This window comes from Protopterus annectens, chromosome 9.part0, assembly GCF_019279795.1.
Source record: "Protopterus annectens isolate FY-2018-M chromosome 9.part0, PAN1.0, whole genome shotgun sequence".
Taxonomy (NCBI): domain Eukaryota; kingdom Metazoa; phylum Chordata; order Ceratodontiformes; family Protopteridae; genus Protopterus; species Protopterus annectens.
This window is the reverse complement of record NC_056743.1, coordinates 1,504,685,008-1,504,700,364: the sequence shown is the minus strand read 5'-3', so window position 1 is coordinate 1,504,700,364 and position 15,357 is coordinate 1,504,685,008. Positions and strand designations below refer to the sequence as shown.

At 44.2% G+C, this 15,357-nt stretch overlaps 1 protein-coding gene across 2 annotated transcripts in view; it reads left to right on the top strand.

Moving 5' to 3' along the window:
• Window positions 1-15,357, top strand: part of XAB2 (XPA binding protein 2) — a 1,020,149-nt gene that overhangs the window by 36,682 nt on the left and 968,110 nt on the right. The window lies entirely within an intron of this gene.

Here is a 15,357-nt window from a genome sequence, read left to right as displayed (position 1 = left end):
CATGTCTAAAGGACATGATGTTAGAGGCGGCATGGCTAAAATGACTTAAGGCACTTATAAACGAAAAGCAAAACGGCTATACAGGTAAAACCCAGTATATAAAAAGAGAAGTATATGAGAGAAAACACTATACCGGGTACCACACAATAACGTCTTTATTTAAACAAAGTAAAAAAGAGAGGTGAGAGCTTTCGCAACCTTCGTTGCTTCATCAGACAAAGAATTAACTGTTCAACTGCTTGTTTTATATCACTCTCAGTCAAAAAAATGTTTTCCAATTAGTGACATCATACAACTTTTGAAAATTTAAAGGCATATATGACAAGAATATTGTAAAATACGCATATGAATATAATATATATATACAAAAATGTAAAGTATGCTCATATTTAGAGTGTGAAGGGTCAGTGTTTAAAACATGTTGAGCAAGCGCACTAGTAGTTTTGTTATTTCTGATGTCTCTTATGTGTTCCAATATTCTATCCTTGGCCAAATATGTCATGCCTTCTATATAGGAAAAACAAATAGAAACTTAAAGGATAGAATATTGGAACTACTAGTGCGCTTGCTCAACATGTTTTAAACACTGACCCTTCACACTCTTTCAAGTTCTTTGTTTTACAACATATACATAGAAATGTGAGGGGAGGAGATATAGAAAATTTCACAGAGAGCCGAGAACAAAGATGGATTATCAAGCTCAATGCTGATAGATATCCAGGCTTAAATGGTTGTACATCACTGGTTCCATTTCTTAAAGCTAGACGCCTTCAACACAATTATTTTTTTGCATAAAATAAAAATATATATATACATATATTTCTTTTATTATATATTTTGTATTATGCATTCTTTTTTTATATATATATTATATATATATGCATTTTTATGAGATTATTTTATTGTTTTAAATTAGATATGCATAAATATGAATATACTATGCATTTTTATTTATATGCATTTTTTATATGTATGCATTTTTAATGAGATTTATTTAACTGTTTTAAATTAGATATGCATAAATATGAACATACTTTACATTTTTGTATATATATTTTATATTCGTATGCGTATTTTACAATATTCTTGTCATATATGCCTTTAAATTTTCAAAAGTTGTATGATGTCACTAATTGGGAAAAATTTTTTTGACTGAGAGTGATATAAAACAAGCAGTTGAACAGTTAATTCTTTGTCTGATGAAGCAACGAAGATTGCGAAAGCGCTTACCTCTCCTTTTTACTTTGTTTAAATAAAGACGTTATTGTGTGGTACCCGGTATAGTGTTTTCTCTCATAGACTTAAGGCACTTGCTTGGAACTGGTGGAATATACAAGAGTGAATTATCCCTATAATGTGCATACTTCGCAAAACAGGTCAGAAACGAATTTCAGATATTAAAACTTGCTCAGCAGTATTTCTTTTTTATAAACTATGAAACGAGGCATACAGAATGTTCTAAATGATATTCGCATAAACCATTATGTAGGATATTGATAAAAATATTCAAATTACTATGGAAAATGTTTGAAATAAAGTCTAGATTGCATAAAACAAAATAAGGGAAACAACCGCATTTTCACAAAGCATGTATTTTCGTATTAAGCAAAGCTATCGGAGTTATCAGAAGTATATAAAGTGTTTGCATGTTTGTGCAGTGTTACAGTAAAGTTATTTCGCAGAATAGGTTCATAAGATGGTACTAGGCTATTGGCCTAGAGGCCCTTATAAGCCTAGCCAAGAATTTCGCCCATGTTCCCTCAAAGTCAGCACATGTTTCCCCTGTCCAGCAGGGACACAGGTGGGATCCCAGGGGTGTATTTTCTGTTTCCCATCCAGTTGTCCAGGTTCCTCTTAAAAATAGCTAGAGAGGTATTCTGCTTGTCACAGAGAGGGAATCTGTTCCACAGATGAGGTAGTCTTTAGGACACAAATCTATCCCACCAAGTTATATTAAGTTCACAGACCAGGTTAAGGCCTTGCGTGTGGGTTTCGTGAGTGGAGTTTGACTTGCGGATATGCAGTAACTTCATCAAGGCTGGGTCTGAGATGGCCTTGTATGCCAGACACGGGTCACCTCTGAGGTGTCTGTATGAGACTGAGTAGAGGGACAGGGCTTTTAGCCTATCTGTATAGGATATGTGTTTGAGACCCTGGATTTTCCTAGTCTGGAACCTCTGTGGCCTCTCCAACAGCTGCTTGTGCTTGGCAAGGTACATGCCGAAGGAGGCATTGTACTTGATAATGGGTTCGATAAGGGAGGAGTACAGGGATGTTATGACCTCCTTGTTCCTGGATGAAATACTCTTATTTATGAGGTGGGCCTTGTAGAAAGCCTTCTGTACAGTGGAGTCAACGTGGTGGTGTAAAGTCAGGTTGCTATCAGTCTGGGTGCCCAAGTCCTTCACGATTGATTACATGCTTAGTATGTTGTTATTAATTTGATAATTAGTGGGGATACCATTTTTCCCAAAAGGGATAATGATGCATTTCTTAGCATTCAATTTGAGGCCATGCTTCTAGCACTACTCATTAGTTTGGGTAAGGCCTTCTTGGAGGATGTTCACATCACTAGGGGAATTTAAGACGGCACCCAGCTTGCAGTCCTCTGCAAACTTGGTCAGCCACACACCACTGGTTTTAGCTTGCACTTCAGAAAAGTATATCCCAAACAGTAGAGGCCTCAAGACCGATCCTTTGGGTACACCGCTCGTTACGGGTCTACTACTAGTGGTGGCCCCCCTATTTTGACTGAGTGGGTTCTATCAGTGAGCCAGTTAGCTACCCATCTGGTAACATACGGGTTGATGCCTAGCTGGGAGAGTTTATCTATTGTGCCCGAGTGGGGAATTATTTCAAAGGCTTTGGCTAGGTCAAGGTAGGCAGTTTGCACCATCTTCCCCTCATTCAATGCTTTGGTGACTTTTTCGAAGAAGTCGACAAAGTTTAACAGGCATGGTCTCCCTTTGCCAAAACCAAATTGTGTGGGTTAAAAACATATGTAGGTTTATAGATTAATACTAGGCTAACTCTCTCATAAAATCATCCAAGGCTAGCCTCGAAAGAAAAATTGCCAAGGACTCCAAAGATCACCACCAAGCGTTCTTCAGCTATGTCAAGAACCTAAGTGGAAACTCTCAGTTCTGCTCTGAGTTAGTGCAGAATGGCACAAAATACCCTGAACCCACTGATATTGCCCACATTCTGGCAGACTGGTTTAGTGCAAATGTCACCCCATCTCACCCCCCCAAAGGGCCCATAACCATACCAGAAGAATGTAGAGCCCTGGCAATCACTGACACACAGGTTAAAACAGCCCTATCCAAAGCCAGAAACACAGCTTCAATTGGACCAGACAGTGTCCCAGGCTGTGTCTTACACGAGCTCCAAAATGAACTAACCCCTCACCTAAACACACTGTTCAAACTCAGCCTCTCTACAGGCTATGTACCCATAGAGTGGTGCACAGCAACAGTTATCCCACTCCACAAAGGTGGTGCCACAACGGACCTCAGGAACTATCGCCCTATAAGCCTGCAAGGCTATGGAGCACATCATCATGGAACTCCTTAACAGAGACATTGGGAACCTTCAAACATTGGACCTACCCAGTTTGGCTTTGTTAAGGGCAGATCATGCCTCCTAAACCTGGTGGACTTCTTTGCGACAGTTACCAAGGCTTTAGACGATGGAAAGGAGGTCCACATAGCCTTCCTAGACCTCGCAAAGGCTTTCAACACCATTCCCCATTCTGGTATTATAGACAAGCTCACTAGCCTGAACATAAACCCCTACATCACGAGATGGGTTGCCAATTGGCTCACGGATAGAACCCACACGGTGAGAGTTGCAGACTCTAGGTTCGACTCTAAACCAGTTAGTGGTGTCCCCCAGGGCTCAGTCCTGGGATCAGACCTGTTCGGTGTATACTTATCAGAGGTACAGGCAAGCACAGGAGGACTATGGCTGACCAAGTTCACAGACTGCAAACTGGGGGCCATAATTGACTCTCCGGCTGATACAGACATCCTCCAGAAGGGTCTCACTGAGACGGATATATGGTGTCAAAATCATGGCCTCAAGCTAAATGCCAAAAAGTGCATAGTTATCCCCTTTGGAAAAAACAAAGTACCTGCGAACTACCACATACGTGGTAGTCCCCTAAACAGAAAATGTGATAAGGGACCCAAGTAGATAGTAATCTGTCCTTTGATAATCATATTGCCATGGTGGTTAGAAAATCCTTCTATGTGGCCCACCTATTCACAAAATGGTTTGCATCTAGAATAAAAGAGGTTATTGTGCTCCTCTACTCATCAGACCCATCATAGAGTACAACGCCCCATTTGGGATGCACCTTACAAGACACCTGCAACAGCTGGAAAGACCACAGAAGTACCTCACCATGAGGATTACTGGCCTCAAACAGATGCCCTATGCCCTAAGACGAAACTTAGGTTAACTATTTTTATCAAGTGTGTTTTTAAATATCTACAATAAACGTGGTACAAGAATTATTGGAATTTTGTGTACTTCGAAGTGGGATATGGTCCTAGTGTGTGAGTGACTACAGCCTTTGTATTCTGAATTTCCTGGTTTGTGGCTCATTTGTTTGTGATGCCTTATGCAGCCTGACTGAAGAAACTCCAGCTGTACTTGGTTGCATACCGCTTACTCATAGGTGATCTCTACCTGACATACAAGGCCATGTCCAACCCAGAAGTGATGGACATGCTCCACCTAAAAAAAAAAATCCCCGAGAGCCACACGCTCTAGGGATCTAAACCTCACCACAATTATAAATAGGACATGTTGGAGGGATAGATTCCTGTCCCAGAGACTCCCCATACTTTGGAACAGGATTCCAATCTACATCAGGCAGAGCCCTTCACTAACACTCTTCAAGAGAAACCTTGACGAGTGGATGGGAAACAGAAAATTTATCCCGGGGATCACTGCAGTGGCTATGCTGGACAGAGGCACAGGGAACTAATGGCTCTGCTGGACAGAGGCACAGTGAACTAATCTAAGGGGTCGGCGAAAGCCAACACATTCTGGCTAGGCTTATAGATGCCCTCACGCAGATAGCCTAGTACTTACCTATGAACCTGTGAACTGCCCCTGTGGGCCATTTTAAGCCTAGCCCATTATCCCATGTGAGAATCAAACCCTACACCTTGTGTTTGTAAAGTAAACACTTTAACCATTATGCCAAACTCTCCATCATTATACAGCCATCACAGTGCATATTTCGCAAAATACAGTGTTTCGAAGAGTTTATTGTGCATGTGAATGTTATTACAAGCTCCCAGAATGGTTTGTTCATAGATAATTATAAGGACCATATTTTCAGTGTGCTTGTGCATACTTTGTGGGCATGGCAGACGGATTTCGAAAACTCAGTGCACTTGTGTTTGACAGTAATATTGCAGCGAACTGGAGAGTGTTTGAGCAAGAGTACAACATTTTAATGCAGGCTGCTTTTTCTGATAAAGATAACTCTACAAAGGCATTTATTCTACTTAATTTAGCTGGGTCGAAAGCCATAGAAAAGGAATGCTCATTTGTGTTTGCACCTACTGTCTCTACAGGAGAGAGGGAAAACCATCATATTGTTGTACAGGCTGAGTCAAGGGAGGACCTTGAGTGCTTAAAACATAAATTTAGAGAAATGTGTAACCCCCCAGACAAATGTTACAATGGAAAGGCACTTATTTTACACAAGGGATCAAAAGCCTGGTGAAACTTTTGCAGCATATATAACTGACCTGAGAAATAAGTTTAAACTGTGAGCTTTGGCCAACTGAGACCTGCATGCAATCAACTGAACGCATGAGTGGAGTTAAGTAGATTTTTATCTGCACTTTTATCAAATAATACACAATTTAAAGTAATTTGTTTGTGTTGCATTGAGCAATATCTAGCTGGAAGTTGTGACTGTTTTTTCAGTAGGTCTTATGCAAGTGGTATTTTCAGTTAAGGCTTGTTAAAAAACCTGCATAGCCAGTGATAAGTGGGGGTAGTTTACCTCATTGTTATTCGGTTTCTGTCTTATACAAGTGGTACAGTGAATTGTTTTCTGTTTAAACTGTGAGCTTTGGCCAACTGAGACCTGCGTGCAATCAACTGAATGCATGAGTGGAGTTAAGTAGATTTTTATCTGCATGTTTATCAAATAATACACAATTTAAAGTAATTTGTGTTGCATTGAGCAATGTCTAGCTGGAAGTTGTGACTGTTTTTTCAGTAGGTCCCCACCCACCCTCCCTGTATTTGTCTTGGTGTTAATCTTGGTGGCTTTGAAACTTACCGCCCCTCTTGTAAATTTGCACTTGGATACTCCTCCTGGGCCCATCTCATTTGCTCACTCAAAAAAAAAAAAAAAAAAAAATCTGCGTTTACTGTATTTGTGTTTTATTCCTACTTTATTTTGCTTTTGCATCATCTTAAAAGTACTCAGTTGTATTTATTACTACTTGGTGTAACTCATTCTAAGCCTTTTAGTTTAAGCACTTGGGCTTCAGACCAGTTGTTTTACATTAAGAAGGTTTGTGGTCTGCACTGTAGTGGCAGGACAGGTAGCTTACATCCTTCTAAGTTGGGAACTTCTGATTGAGGGCTCAGTGTCTGTTATTCTAAAAGTGTATTAATTCTGGTTTAAGCACTTGGGCTTCAGGACAGTTGTTTTACATTACGAGGGTTCGTGGTCTGCACTCTTGTGGGAGGAGATGCTGGAGTCTGCCCTTCTGAACTGGGAATTTCTGGTTAAAGGCTTATAGTGCCTGCATATTTGAACTGCTTCTTACTGAAATTGGTACACCTTGTTTGCTGTAGCATAGATTAGATCCAGGCCTGCTGAATCTAGCTTTGTTTGTATAACTTGAGCACTAATCCAGGCATTCTTTAAAGTATTCAATTGTATTTATTACTGCTTGGTAGTAACTTGATTAAAGTGTAGCTATCATTCTAAGTCTTTTGGATTAAGCACTTGGGCTTCAGACCAGTTGTTTTACATTAGGAAGGTTTGTGGCCTGCACTGTGGTGGCAGGACAGGTAGCTTACATCCTTCTAAGTTGGGAACTGCTGATTGAGGGCTCAGTGTCTGTTATTCTAAAAGTGTATTAGTTCTGGTTTAAGCACTTGCCTTGGGCTTCAGGCCAGTTATTTTACATTTAGAAGGTTCGTGGTCTGCACTCTTGTGGGAGGAGAGGCTGGACTCTGCCCTTCTGAGCTGTGAATTTCTGGTTAAAGGCTTATAGTGCCTGCATATTTGAACTGTTTCTTACTGAAATTGGTACACCTTGTTTGCTGTAGCATAGACTAGTTCCAGGCCTGCTGAATCTAGCTTTGTTTGTATGCTTGTTGTTTGTTTGCTTGTTATTTCCCTGAAATGCTATTTCCACTTGCGGCTTTTCAGCGCTTCTGTGGATCTCTAGTGATATCTGCATTGCTTACTGTACTTCTTTCCTTGTTTCACTTGAATGAAAGATGTGAGAGTGTTCAATCTTGCCTTTGTTCTTACACATGGGTTCGGAGCCGATCCTCGGCTCCGTGCCGGCCGACTGCAAGCTCTGCATCGAGAAGAAGCTCGAGGACATCTAATACCCACAATCCCCCTCTGCCTTTACCCCAGATCTAGTTTGCCGCTGCTGCATACGCATCGCTGGAGGCTAGCTCGAGGCTTTTTACAGATAAGAATTTATCTATTCTGTTTAATTTTTCAAAAACTTCTTTAAAATCTAGTCAATTAAAGTTAGAGTACGGTGTGTGAGTGGATTAGAATTCTCGGTACCTTAGATTAGTTTAACTTAGTTTAACTAACGGGTATAGAGTTTTTCGGGGCCTACCCCTACTTGGATCACTTTTTGACTAAAAATTTGTTGTAGTCTTGCTTTCTAAGCAATTGACAATCGGACTTCCATTTACCGGATTTGACATTGTTACTGGAATTGACTATTACTGGACTGGACTGTCTTTTTCTCTTGTCATTATGTCTGAGAAAATAAAATCTGGCTTCAAACGTTGTCAGTGTGGCCAAAAGATGTCGGTCACAGACAACCACAGTTCCTGTGTCTACTGTCTTGGCCCTCTCCACTTACAAGAGGACTGCTCTATTTGTCACTCTTTTAGTGGGAGGGTCATGACAGATAGGCGCAGGAAACTGATGGATAGAGGATTGTTGAAACCCTCTTTCCAGGAGGCTCTGGATGCTTCAGACCAGGCATCCAAGTCTTGAAGGTCAAGGCGTCAGAGCCAAAGTCATCGGCTCCGAGCTCTTCGGTCCAGTTAGATCACCGGTTCCACAGACTTGGGGCGAGTGTTCAACTGTTGGCAGTTTCGAGCCTCGAGTCTTGGAACCGGTGACGGAGCTCCCTCCACCGACTCTGCTGAGGTCGGCTCCGTCTTCGATCCCTTCGACTCGTTCTTCTAGGCCCCTTTCCGACACCGATGTGGACCGTGTGGTGCAGAAACTGATGGAGCATACGGCCCTATCCAAGCTTATCTCGGTCTCCTCTCAGTTGATGTCGAGACTTGAAGGCCTGCCACTATCTCCATCTGTTCCTCCTCCGAGACCTGTCCAGTCTTGGAGCCGGAAGAAGCTGAACTGATGATTGTGGAGCCCTCGGTGCCAGAACCGTCTTTTTCTCAGTCGGCACCGTTCACCTCGACTCCATCCGATCCGGTACTGGAGTCTCGGGCGAAGATCCGTCCTTGGTTCCGGGACCGAGAGTCGGACCGATGTTTGTTCCGGCGTTCCCTCTCGGGGCCTCGCACGGATCGACTCGGTTCCGTCCTCGGGTCGGTGCCTTCGGCTCCTGTTTGGGATTCTTCCCATTTCTTGAACCGGGAGATACCTCGACTCGGGACCGGGGCCTTCGACCTCATGAGGAAGGTGTTGTCTACCCAGACAACCACATCAGCAGGTACAGCTTCTCCTCCCCACAAAGGACCGTTATCCTCCTCTGCACCCACGGCCACGTCAAGCGTCGGGCACCAGTGTCTCAGCCACCCCTGGAGGTGCCCCTCTTCCTCGGAGGCTTCTTGGATGCTCCCACGAAGAAGTACCTAGGAAAAGACTGTGTAAGAGGAGACACTTGGATTCTCCACAAGAATCCTTGACATCTGATACTGACTTAGATGAGTCAGAAGGGTCCCCTAAGTCACCTTCAGAGGATGTCTCTTTTCTGACATCTTGGAGATCCTAAAACAGAGAGGTGACTGGCAAGCCCTCCCCTTCTGAGGATGAGTCAGTTTTGCTGAAGGCATTTGGTGCCCGTCCTTCCTCCTCCTGGGTCACTCCGCCCTTTGATGAGTTAATGGAATTAATTGCTCGGGCGTGGGAGACTCCTGACATGGTGGAACCAGTCCCTAGGAAGCCAAATAAGTACATCACGGCACCACAGGACAAAGCTTACCTCACCAAAGGAGTTCCAGTAGGCGCCATGGTGGTGGCAGCGCCACGAAAAGGAGATGTCGAGTCTTCCTCATCTGTCCATCCGCCTAACAAAGACTCTAGGACCATGGACAGATACGGAAAGCGCATTTTCAGTTCAGCGGCTTTCTCTATGCGTTCCCTGAACTATTTGACTCATTTTACACGTTTACAGAGGGATCTAGTCAAAGAGTTGGGAGATACCCTCCAGGGTACTACAGATGCCGCTGTCTCAGAGAAAGTTACAGCGCATCTCAACACCCTTACGTCCATTGTAAACTCGTCCATGAGGCTGATATCCTATGCAGCCGAAGGATCGAGTAGGGCAGCGGCTTCAGCGATTGCTCTTCGTAGGCAATCCTGGATGCGCTTATGTTCCTTTCCTGAAGCCTTCAAGTCTTCCTTTACTAACGCCCCATTTGACGGAGCCACACTTTTGGCCCTAAAGTAAAGGAGACCCTTACCGGTGTGAACAGGAGGGAAAGACTCTGTCTGCTGTCGGAGTCCGTTTTTCCACCCCTTCCAGACCGTACCCCAAAGGGCAACGTGGTGGGAAAATGTGGTTTGAAACCCCAAGGATCTTTCCCAAACACACAGGGTGATGCCCCTCTAGAGGCAGAGGGGGCAGAGGTGGAAGACGCCGCCCTGGCGGCAGAGGGGTCCAAAACCAAGGTGACAGGGATAATCTCCTGGCAAACCTTTCAGCACTCCTGAGAGGAGGCCCGACTGTCCTGCTCTGGAGGCAGTCGGGGGTCGCTTAGCTTTATACCCTCAGGCCTGGCAAAATCTTTCTTCAGACAATTGGGTAAAAAGCATTGTTACCAGAGGTTACAAAATCCCATTTCTATCCACACCCATTCCAAAGAGAAAACTCCCAGATGTACGACCCCATCTGCGAGACCCAGTAGCTACAGAAATTTCAAAGCTGCTAGAAAAAAGAGTCATCCAACCAGTCCCAGCGGACCAAATAGGATTCGGAACTTACTCAAGGTTCTTTTTAGTTCCAAAGAAAACAGGGGACTGGAGGCCGATTCTGGACCTAAGCCATCTCAACACCTTTGTCAAGAAAGAAAAGTTCCGAATGGTCACGCTTCAATCGATCCTTCCATTCTTACGGGAGGACGACTGGATGTGCTCGATAGATCTGAAGGACGCATACTACCACATCAAAATGGCCAGGGCGTCCAGGGATCATTTGCGCTTCCGGCTGGGAGCCAGTCACTATCAGTTTCGAGCCCTGCCCTTTGGTCTGACTACAGCCCCCAGGGTCTTCACCAAATGCATGGCAGTGGTAGCGTCTCATCTGAGGCGCCTAGGATTCCAGGTGTTTCCGTATCTGGACGACTGGCTCCTGTCTGCCACCACCAGGCGTCAACTGATACAAGCCAGGGATTACACCCTACAACTTTGTACACACCTTGGCATTTCAGTAAATTTCGAAAAATCGTTGCTACAGCCATCACAGCATATCTTATTCATAGGAGTGGAATTAGATACGCGTCAGTTAGTTCTAAAACTTCCTACAAAAAGAATAGTAGCACTTCAATTCAACATTTCCCTTCTACTGTCGTCCAGAAAGTCCCCAGCAAAAATTGTTCTGAAAGTTTTGGGTCTCATGGCAGCTTCCCTCATTGCGATACCATTGGGAAGACTGCACATGAGAGTGCTACAATGGCTTCTGTTTGCACAATGGTCATTCCAACAACTTCCACTGACTCATGAAATATTGATAACGAAAACATGCAAATCACACCTAATGTGGTGGTTACAGACTTGCAACCTATCCAGCGGAAGACCTTTTGTGCTACCCGCACCGTCAGCGACGATAACCACGGACGCTTCCCTGATAGGGTGGGGGGGCATCTTTCAGGGACAGACAGTCCAAGGCGAATGGACCAATCTGGAGTACAATCTGCACATCAATGTTCTGGAGTTGAGGGCAGTGTTTTTGGCGTTGCAACACTTTGCTCCCCTTCTTCCTCCAGGGACCATTGCAGTTCAGACAGACAACATGTCCGTAGTCTGGTACATAAACAAGCAAGGGGGAACCAGGTCTTACCAACTATGCAGAGAGGCCATGAGAATTTGGCAATGGGCAGAGTCCACGGTCGCTTTCTGATCGCACGCACATCCCGGGGTCATCCAACGTCATAGCCGACAGGTTGAGCAGGGCAATACTATTGCCTCACGAGTGGTCCCTCAAACAGTCAGTTGCGAGAAGGATTTTTCGCAAATGGGGCCAGCCTACCTGCGATCTGTTTGCGTCTCCAATGACGCCAAATGCAGGAGCTACTTTGCCCTATTACCCTCCAGGGAAGTCCCCAGGGCGTGCTGGTGCACGATTGGCCCCGGGTCTCCTATATGCTTTTCCTCCATTTCCCTGATTGCAAAGTTTCTACAGAAAGCCAACAACCTTCAGAGGACTATTATTCTCATTGCCCGTTCTGGCCTCGTCAAATTTGGTTCCCCTTTCTATTGCATCACGCATTCGGGGACCTTGGATGCTGGACCCAGAGCCAGATCTACTGACTCACTCGTCAGGAGTTCCTCACCCATCTCTAGAATCTCTCCATCTAGCAGCTTGGCTGCTCCGCTTCCTTTAGCCAGGTCGGTTCCCTTACATCGGTTCAAGATATTTTAGTAGCTTCTCATAAAGTTTCCACTACAAAGACTTACACCAGTAAGTGGAAACGTTTTGTCTTCTGGTGAGTCACATCATTTGGACCCTGTTACAGCTCCGTTAAACAAGGTTTTAGAGTTCTTGACTGAATTATTTCATGAAGGAGCTTCCGGCTACTTTAAGAGTACAGTTAGCTGCCATTTCTAACTATCATGTAGAAGAATGTGTGCCTATTATGGCTCACAGACTTTGTAAAGCCTTTTAAAAGGTTCTTTTCATATCAGACCACCAGTCAGAAGTCCGACATCACCGTGGAATTTAAACTTGTTGCTCTCTAAATTGATGTTGCCACCCTTTGAACCAGCTTCAAGTTGCACATTGAAATTTTTGTCATGGAAAACATTATTTCTAGTGGCCATTACATCTGCTAGGCAGTGTCTGAGCTTCAGGCCCTTTCGGTCAAACATCCTTATTTAATATTTCATTCTGACAGAGTATCCCTACGCACTAATCCATCCTTTCTTCCCAAAGTTTGTTCTTCTAGTAATATTAATCAGTCCATTGAATTACCCACCTTCTTTAAAACCACTCTAATAAATTGGAGTATATGTTGCACAAACTGGACGTCCATAGACAACTCAGATTTTATTTGGATAGAACAAAAGATCACAGGAAATCTGATCAACTATTTGTAGCTTTTGCTGACAGCAGAAAGGGTCTTGCAGTTACGAAACGAACTCTTTCTAAATGGCTAACTGACTGTATTACATATGTTTATGAAGCCTCTGACCAAACATTATCAGCAAAACCCAGAGGACATTCTACCAGATCAGTGTCTACATCTTTGGCTCACGCAGCTCGCTTACCTTTAGACACTATTTGTGCGGCTGCTACTTGGGCTAAACCACATACATTTATCTCTCATTACAAAGTGGACAGGGTTTCTAGGGATAGGGCAACCTTTGTTTCCACTGTGCTCAAGAACGTTCTCCCTTGAGTTCCTCAGGATCATGGAGCTAGGGACGCTACCCATGTGTAAGAACAAAGGCGAGATTGAACACTCTCACATAAAGAAGTTATGTCCTTACCATAACGTTCCATGTGGAGTGTTCATCTCGCCTTGGTTATTACACTCCCACCCTTCCCACCCTTAGGAAGAACGTTCAATTTGGTGCCTGGTCTGGAGTATTTCCTTCTGCTGTTGCAGTATTAGTGTTACTATCATACTCTTGGTATGTTTGTATATATGTACTTTTGTGTATATAGTTGGCATGTGTGCGTGCTTTATGTCTGGTTTGCTTGCAAACTAGATCTGAGGTAAAGGCAGAGGGGGATTGTGGGTATTAGATGTCCTCGAGCTTCTTCTCGATGCAGAGCTTGCAGTCGGCCGGCACGGAGCCGAGGATCGGCTCCGAACCCATGTGTAATAACCAAGGCGAGATGAACACTCCACATGGAACGTTATGGTAAGGACATAACTTCTTTTTACTGGTTGTCGTTTTTGCATTTAAGTTACCTGTAGCACATTGCATTTAAGTTACCTGGCACTTGCTCACTAAAGCAATTATATAAGTCAGCACTAAAAAATTAAAAGCACTACACCCTCACAAACTCCCCTTGAGTACCTTGTTCCCCATTGGCCCTTTTTTTTCAATTATAAAGGAATTCCCAATACTATTCTAGCATGTCCAAAGGTCAGTTGTCAATCTCCTCTCCGGTCCAGCTGGTGAATCTGGGAATCTTGAGGCAATGTTACAACTGCCTCATGTACACAGACAATCCTCTCCTTCTCCCAACAAATTCCAACACATGTGAGAGATGCAACCATATAGCCAAACTGGAGGCTAAGCTCTCTCAACTCAGTACTGGTGTAACCAGTCAGGAGGAAAAGGAAACCACACTCACTACAATTCCAGTCTCACATAGACCTACCACGACAGCAAACCAAACACATAAACACACAAAAACATACTGGGAGGCTCTAAATAAAAATCTGCCTAATCCGCAGAGACCTCCAAAGCAGACACCCAAGCAACCGCTACCCCAAAACAAAACACGTGCAACACATAGCTCACAAAGCCAGTGTGCCAAACAGTCACAGCCCTTAAGGCTAAACAACACACCTGATACACTTGTAATAGGTGACTCTATCGTCAGGCACACTGACGTCCCGCTCACTAGGCTGAACAAGGAGAAGGTCACGGTGAGCTGCCTGTCGGGCGCTAGGATCCGCCACATAACACAAGCACTCAGGTCACTCCAAGGCAAGTACAAATATGACTCAAGTCATTGTCCATGCTGGTGTGAATGACCTGATACGTACCTCCCTGGACTACATGAAAAGAGACATAGAGGAGCTCTCTGAGCATGTAGCCCAGGCAGGTATGACCCTGACCTTGAGTAGCATCTTACCCTCACCAAGAATGATGCCACAATATGAAGACAAGATGATAAATTTCAACAATTGGCTTAAGTATTGGTGTCATTCAAAGGGGATCCAATGCCTGTCAGCCTGGGATGACATGCTCGACAAGCCACGATGCTTCGCCAGGGATGGCTTGCACCTATCACCCCTGGGCTTTCGAATATTGGCAAAGGCTCTTGCTACCCCCATAGTGCCTTTTTTAGGCAAGGCTCAAAAGGCAAACCCACCTCCATAGGTATCACAAGGGATAAGAAACTAAGAGTAGCGCTACTCAACGCCAGAAGTCTAAACCTCAAGATGCATGCACTCAAAACTCTCCTTAGCATGGAGAACATCGATATCTGTGCAGTAACAGAAACCTGGTTCAAGGCTCCCGAGAGCACCCCAGCACTACCAGGTTATACCTCATACCATGCTTTTCGGCCCCAAAACTTAGACCGAACCACAAAAGGAGGGGGGTATCAATATTCGTCAAAGATACCCACACTCCCAGGTTGGTGGCACAGCACGAAGCATCAGACACTGTCCATGTGCAACTAACAGTGGGTAAAACTGCCTTCCAGTTTATAGCCTGCTACAGACCACCCTCCCAAACCCAGGAACCCCACTCGGCCTTCCTGAGAACACTGGAAAATACGAAGGTCTCTCCAAACACCATTATATTGGGCGACTTCAACTACCCAAACATAGACTGGGAGCATTACTCTAGCTCCAACACCCTAGCCCAAAGGTTCCTAGAATTTATAAACTCAAATGCTATGGAACAACTTGTTACCACTCCCACAAGAGGGGAAAACATACTGGACCTGATCATCACCAACATGGGGATTCTATGCTCCAGACCAGAAGTGTATCCCTCACTGGTAAGATCAGACCATA